General features: G+C 53.5%; 1 protein-coding gene across 2 annotated transcripts in view; it reads left to right on the top strand.

Moving 5' to 3' along the window:
- Positions 1-6,701, top strand: part of AP2A2 (adaptor related protein complex 2 subunit alpha 2) — a 75,169-nt gene that overhangs the window by 24,337 nt on the left and 44,131 nt on the right. The gene's annotated exons all lie outside the window — the stretch shown is intronic.

Here is a 6,701-nt window from a genome sequence, read left to right as displayed (position 1 = left end):
GTGGAGGAGAGGATACTGCAGGGGACTAGGGGTGGGGAGAGAAGGGCCTGGCTGGTAGGGGGAGGGGGCTCCGCCGGATCTCCTTGGGCCCCGCCCCTTAGGGGAGGGACGATGAACAGTGAGCAGGATCTTGTACACCGGTGGCACGTGGGTGGGGGGGCATGGATGGCATCCACTGTCCTCAGAAGAGGCTTGGGTTTCGTGCAGGGGAAGCTGTGGTCAGATGCATCGAAGGGACCCAGCCAGAGCTTGAACATTTCTGGAGTTAAGGGATCCAGTGTCTCACAAGGCAGTTTACCCCTATTTTCTCCTTTTTGTTGTAAAATAAAACACAGACCTATGTTCGGAAATTAGTGAGTTATGATAAAGCGAACACCCTTGTGACTTCCGCCCGGGTGGTGACCCCAGAAGCCCTTCTGCGTGCCCCATCCCATTGATTCCCCCCTCCAGACCTCCTGTCCTCATTGGGCTCCTTTGTGTCCTTTACAGTTTTCTCACACCGGGATGCATCCTGAACATTCTGGTGTGGTCTTGCCCATTTCTAAACATTTCCTGTTCCTTAATCTTTATTCCTTTCTTTTCCTTACAACAGTCTGCTGAAGACCCGGGACATTTAAGGGATGTTAAGGTGTGGAGGTCCTAGTGTGTTTCACCATGTTCTTGGCCATCTGCCAGCTGGGTGTGGAGGCTGAGTCACATATAGTCGACACCTTGGCAAGACTGGAGGTGAAGCTCTGCTGTTGCCTGTGGGGCTTGTGTGGTGTCCATCTGACCCCTTGTGATGCTGTTAGCTGCTCGGTTCCCGCCGTTCTGTGGGGGGAGGGGCCAAATGGTGATATTCTCATTCTCACTGACTTGTGAGGATCCTTTTATGAAGAGACTGTTCTCAGTTACGCTGGGGGATGGTTCCCGTGGAAGAGGCAGGGTAGGTGCTCAGTTCTTTCCCCTTGTTTATCAGGTTTCTTTATTAAAAAAAACTTGTTTTTAATTTTTATTTTTTGAAATTTATATCCAAGGTAGTTAGTATATAGTGAAGCAATGATTTCAGTAGATTCCTTAATGCCCCTGACCCGTTTAGCCCATCCCCCCTCCCACACCCCCCCCAGCAACCCTCCATTTGTTCTCCATATTTATGAGTCTCTTCTCTTTTGTCCCCCTCCCTGTTTTTATATTCTTTTTGTTTTCCTTCCCTTACGATCATCTGTTTTGTGTCTTAAAGTCCTCATATGAGTGAGGTCATATGATATTTGTCTTTCTCTGACTGACTGATTTCACTTAGCATAATACCCTCCAGTTCCATCCACGTAGTTGCAAATGACAAGATTTCATTCTTTTTGGTTGCCAAGTAACACTCTATTGTCTACATATCCCACATCTTCTTTATCCATTCATCCGTCGATGGACATTTGGGCTCTTTCCATACTTAGGCTATTGTTGATAGTGCTGCTATAAACATTGGGGTGCACGTGTCCCTTCAAAGCAGCACACCTCTCTCCCATGGATAAATGCCTCGTAGTGCAATTGCTGGGTCGTAGGGTGGTTCTATTTTTAACTTTTTGAGGAACCTCCATGCTGTTTTCCAGAGTGGCTGTACCAGCTTGCATTCCCATTAAAATGTTTTAATGTTTATTTATATTTGAGAGAGAATAGGGGAGTGTGAACAGGGGAGGGGCAGAGAGAGAGGGAGACCCAGAATCCGAAGCAGGCTCCAAGCTCCGAGCTGTCAGCACAGAGCCAGATGTGGGGCTCGAACCCACGAACTGCAAGGTCATGCATGACCTGAGCTGAGGTTGGATGCTCAACTGACTGAGCCCCTCAGACGCCCCTATTACCAGTCCTCAAGTCAATTTGTTCCTTAGTATCCTCTCAAGGTGACTAGGTGGTTTTTAAAATGTAATTTTGAACTCATGGATTTCAATGTTTTTGTGAATTTTGACCATTGCACTTTTTATCCTCTTGGAAGCTCAGGCTGTTGCCACCTTTGACTGATGGAGTCTCTCCATTTGGGTGCCGTTTCTGACCTGGCCCTGGTGGCCCGTGGTCTTTGACAGTCCTGTGAGGGCCGGGCTGGTCTTGGGCCTCTCCCCGTTGTGGGGCCAGCGGTTCCACCGAGAAGCCTGGATTCCTGTAGTGGGAACTGATGCTCCCCGATGCGGGTGTGGGGTGCTCACGGCGGCCAGGCGTCGTCGCGCTCAGTAAGCCTCCTCCTCTAGGAGGTACCCGCATGCGTCTTGAAGGGAGAGTGCCACATGTGGTCCCGTGGACTCCAGCCGAGGTCAGGGCGGCCGGGGTTTTCTCCGGAGCCTCGTCCACACCTGGAGTCTCAGGGACTGGGGACGACCAGGTAGACGGGCCCCCGGCTCACCTGTGAACCTTCCGCCGGCTGTGCCCCTGCCCCCGCCCCGTCCCGCGTGTGTGCCGCTCCGCGGTCCCTCGCTTCCCCGGAGACGTCGCTGGAGTGCCACGGCTCGAGCCGCCCGGGGCCCCCCCCCCTCGCTCTCTGAGGCCACGTGGCGCAGGAGTGTGGCGGGCGCACGTGGGCTGATTGTGCCGGCTGCAAATTCCTGGTCGCAGGTCTCGCCTCCCCACGGAGCCCCCGTGCCACCGCCCTGCCTCCCGCTGGGACGTGACGCCGGAACCTGAGGGGCCCTGCTTTTTTCCTTCAGGCGGCTTGCCCTTTTTTCCTGGGTGTCCAGGCGATTTTATTTTCTGTGAAGTCAGATACTTCTATTAGAATACGTGTTGGTGTGTGTTATTTGGGGCCGGCGTTCCCAGGAGCTCGCGTGGTCATTTCAGGGAAGTCTTCGAATGACGCCTTGTAGCCTCTCTGCTGCTTGGTTGGCCGCCGGCCTCAGGGACTCCTGCCACAGGTCGCGTGTCTGTCCATTTGCAGTGCTTGCTGCTTTTTCTTGAACCCTTTATCTCGTTTTCCATTTCCGTTTGGTTTGAACAATTTTCTTCGTATCTTCTATTTCTGTCCAGACCTCTGCCGTGTCTCTTTGCTCTCGTACCCCGAGGCCATTCTTCGTTAGTGGAACGATGTTTCTACTTCCTGTTTACCCGATACCTGAATGTTTCTAGTGGATTTTTGGCTATGTTCTCGGTTTTTCTTGCCGTCTCTCAGCTGGCTTTGAAACAGTGCTCTGATGTCGGTGCCCCCTTGGAGCGTCTTTTTGCGGCCCTTGCTCGGTTCCAGGCGAGAGCGTTCTGCTCGGTCCCCTTTGTTCCTAGAGTTTCTTTGTGCGGAGTTGACCCCAGCACTTTCCCGCGGCTTATTTTTCCGTGAACTTCATTTCTGAGCCGTGGGAGGAGGCACGGGCCAGGGCGGCGGCTCCATCGGCAGGCAACCCCCTCCCCCCCCACCTGGCGGCTGCTCCCCGCGGACCTTCCCTCTCTGTGTCACCCGGGGTGTGACGCAGTGCGGGCTCTCCCGTCTTGGCTGCGGCCCCCTGGGTGCTCCCGCCCGGCTCTCTGGTCTGGCTGAACCCCCCCCCCCCACCCTGTTCTTCTCTCTGCCTTCTCCCGCACAGGTGCACCGCGTGGCGTCCGTGGCGTCCGTGGCTTTTCTTTTGAGGGGGTGTGTGTTCAGAGAGGTAGAGGAACTCCCCCTTGGTCACAGAGGGAGCAGAGACCGCTCGCGGACTCCAGCCTCCCACGCCTGCCTCTGGAGCCCACTCGTGGCGTTTGCTTACGCCTTTCCTCCAGGAGAGCCCTCGCCTGCCCTGATTGAGAAAAAAATGTGTACTTCCGTGTTTGTTGTAAATTGGCTGTTTTATGTGTTATTATTTTTATTTATTATTTTTTAAAATTTTATTTTGGAGACAGTGTGAGCGCGAGCAGGGGAGGGGGCAGAGGGGGAGAGAGAGGGAGAGAGGGAGAGGGGGAGGGAGAGAGGGAGGGAGAGAGGGAGGGAGAGAGGGAGAGAGAGAGGGAGGGAGAGGAAGAGGGAGAGAGGGAGAGAGAGAGGGAGAGGGAGAGAGAGAGAGAGGGAGAGGAAGAGGGAGAGAGGGAGAGAGAGGGAGAGGGAGAGGGAGGGGGGGAGGGAGAGGGAGAGAGAGAAGGTCAAGCAGGCTCCACACTCAGCCGTGGGGCTCAATTCTCCCACCCTGGGATGGCGACCTGAGCCAAAACCGAGAGTCAGACGTTCAACCGACTGAGCTACCCAGGCGCCCCTAGATTGGCCACTTAAAACAAAACAAAACAAACTTTGGATAAAAAGCTGTAGCTTCCGCCCTGGCCTGGTCTTGCTCTCTGGACGGAGCGTGGTTTTACCGTCTGCTTCTGTCTCCTGGTGGTGACCCTTATAACTCTATGTGCCTTTAGTTTTATTTTGTGACTTTCCAATCTTGGGTAATCTCTGCAGGTTTTATGAAAGCTGATTTAGCTCATTTCGCGTTACTGCTTCTTTCCACCGTCTCCCCGTCTTCGGACTGTCTGCACAACATGGGTTTCTGCCACTCAGGGGGCCTCTTCTCCTGTAGGGCTTGCGGAGGTGGAGTGGCACACGTCCCAGAGAGAGCACGGGGACAGATTCCCGTCCACCTTGTGAGCAGCACAAACGCACACGTGCGCACACACAGCCACAGGCGTGCACATACACGCATACACGGGTGCACACTGCCACCCAGGCACACATACAGGCACACGTAAACAGGTGTGTGCCCCCACACAGGAGCACGCCTGCGTGCTCACACAAACACAGGTGTGCATGCACACACGAGCACACTCGGTGCACGCTCAGGCTGGGCTGCGTCAGGCTGCCTGCAGGCGCTGGGTGTGAGCAGGAGGCTACCAAGATAGCATTTTCACGGCCGTTTCAGCCAGGTCCAGAAAGCTTACTTCAGCAAAAATAACACTAAGGATGACTTCCCTGCCGCCCTGGGCCATTAAGCCTACTGCTCTAGCGGGTACCCCCGACTCTTCAGGGCTGCGCCTTATCTTTGCGCCTTAAATTTAATTTTTTTTTTAATCTTTATTTTTGAGAGAGAGAGAGAGAGAGAGAGAGAGAGAGCGTGAGCAGGGAAGGGGCAGAGAGAGAGGGAGACACAGAATCCGAAGCAGGCTCCAGACTCTGAGCTGTCAGCACAGAGCCCGACGTGGGGTCGAACTCACGAACCGTGAGATCATGACCTGAGCCGAAGTCAGACGCTCAACCGACTGAGCCTCCCAGGCGCCCTTGGCTGTGCCTTATCTTAACTGTTGTGATCGGCTCTGGCCTGCATGACATCGGGGCTGCTGAGTGGGGCTGGACGCCCCTTCCCAGCCTGTCCGCCTCCCTGTTTCCCCAGAGCTCACCGTGCTGTGCTTGTTCCGTTAAAGGTCTCCAGCCCCCACCGCTGCCTGGAACGGTGGCTCCCTGAGGGCAGGAAGTGTTGTTTTGACCTACGTCTGTCTGTCGGTCTCGGTACCTCGAACGGTGCCTGGTGAGTGAGCCTGCCTCGTGGCCCTGTCCTGACCAGCTGCTCCATAGGGGCTTTCTAGGGTGGGATTGGCTTAAAGCAGCCTTCCTTTAATCTGGCAGATGGGAAGCCCTACCTAGTGGCAAATTAGCAGTAAAAGATAAATGATGTTCTGGGAGCGTCCTGGAGAGAGGGAGGCCGCCTTGCTGGAGGAGGTGACAGACGTGCCACAAGGGGAGGCAGAGCAGGTGGGCAGCATTTCTGGAGGAGGACGCAGGCGAGCGCAGTGTCTGGGCGTCTGTGAGCGTGGGGGCGGTACTTGTTCCCGCGGCTGCTTTACTTTCCTCTCCCGCTGCACGCTGTCGCCAAAGCAAGGACTCGCCCGGAGAGGGTCTTTGATAGTAAACTGGTGCCGGCTTTCACAGGGCGATGGGCATTTACACAGATGTGTCTCCACATACAGCTCACTGTGTCCTGTGTGATGAATCGCTTCTTCCATTTTTACGGTACTTGTCAAGATTTGTAGCCCTTAGGAAGTGTCCTACACTCTCGAAGCCTCGGTTTCCACATTCGGTCAAGGTGGAGCAAAACCGTGCATAGTCTGCTCTCCATTCCATGGCCGACACGCTGCATACACACAAATATTTGTTGGATTGAGTCCAATTTGCAACAGATGTAGAATTCAGCAAAAGTCTGACTGTCGTGTATAGGATGTACTTTCCATCTCTTTTGCCTATAATGGAGAAAACTTCCCAGACTTCACTGCATGTGGTAAAAGATTTATCAGATTTTGTAGTTTGGTGAATTTCATAGGGAAGGAAAACTGGAAGCTGCTAAAAGGATTAAAACTTTATACTTTCAAAAATTATCCATGGCAATAACAGTCAATTTTAGGAGTTAACTATTAACTGTGGAAAATGTTCAGGTATTTTGAGTGCTTACAGTTCCAGAACGGTGGCGGAAGATGGGATTAAAAATGGTGCTGTAGGGGTGCCTGGGTGGCTCGGTCGATTGAAAGTCTGACTCTTGATTTTGGCTCAGGTCATGATCCCAGCGTCATGGGATCCAGCCCCGCATCCGGCTCTGTGCTGAGTGTAGAGTCTGCTTAAGATTCTCTCTCTCCCTCCCTTGGCCCCTCTTCCGTCTCTAAAATAAAAATAATAATGAAAAATAAAGTAACAATGGTGCTGTAGACCCCTTCGGTTTTTAGGGTGGCTGCTTTCCTGTGTGGTGCTTCTGGACTCACCCTGCTTTGACCTGGGACAGCCCGTGTCAGGGCCCCGGCTTCTTTTTTTTTTTTAA

This window comes from Herpailurus yagouaroundi, unplaced genomic scaffold, assembly GCF_014898765.1.
Source record: "Herpailurus yagouaroundi ecotype Mexico unplaced genomic scaffold, PumYag 438, whole genome shotgun sequence".
Taxonomy (NCBI): Eukaryota; Metazoa; Chordata; class Mammalia; order Carnivora; family Felidae; genus Herpailurus; species Herpailurus yagouaroundi.
This window is presented reverse-complemented; position numbering and strand designations above follow the sequence as displayed.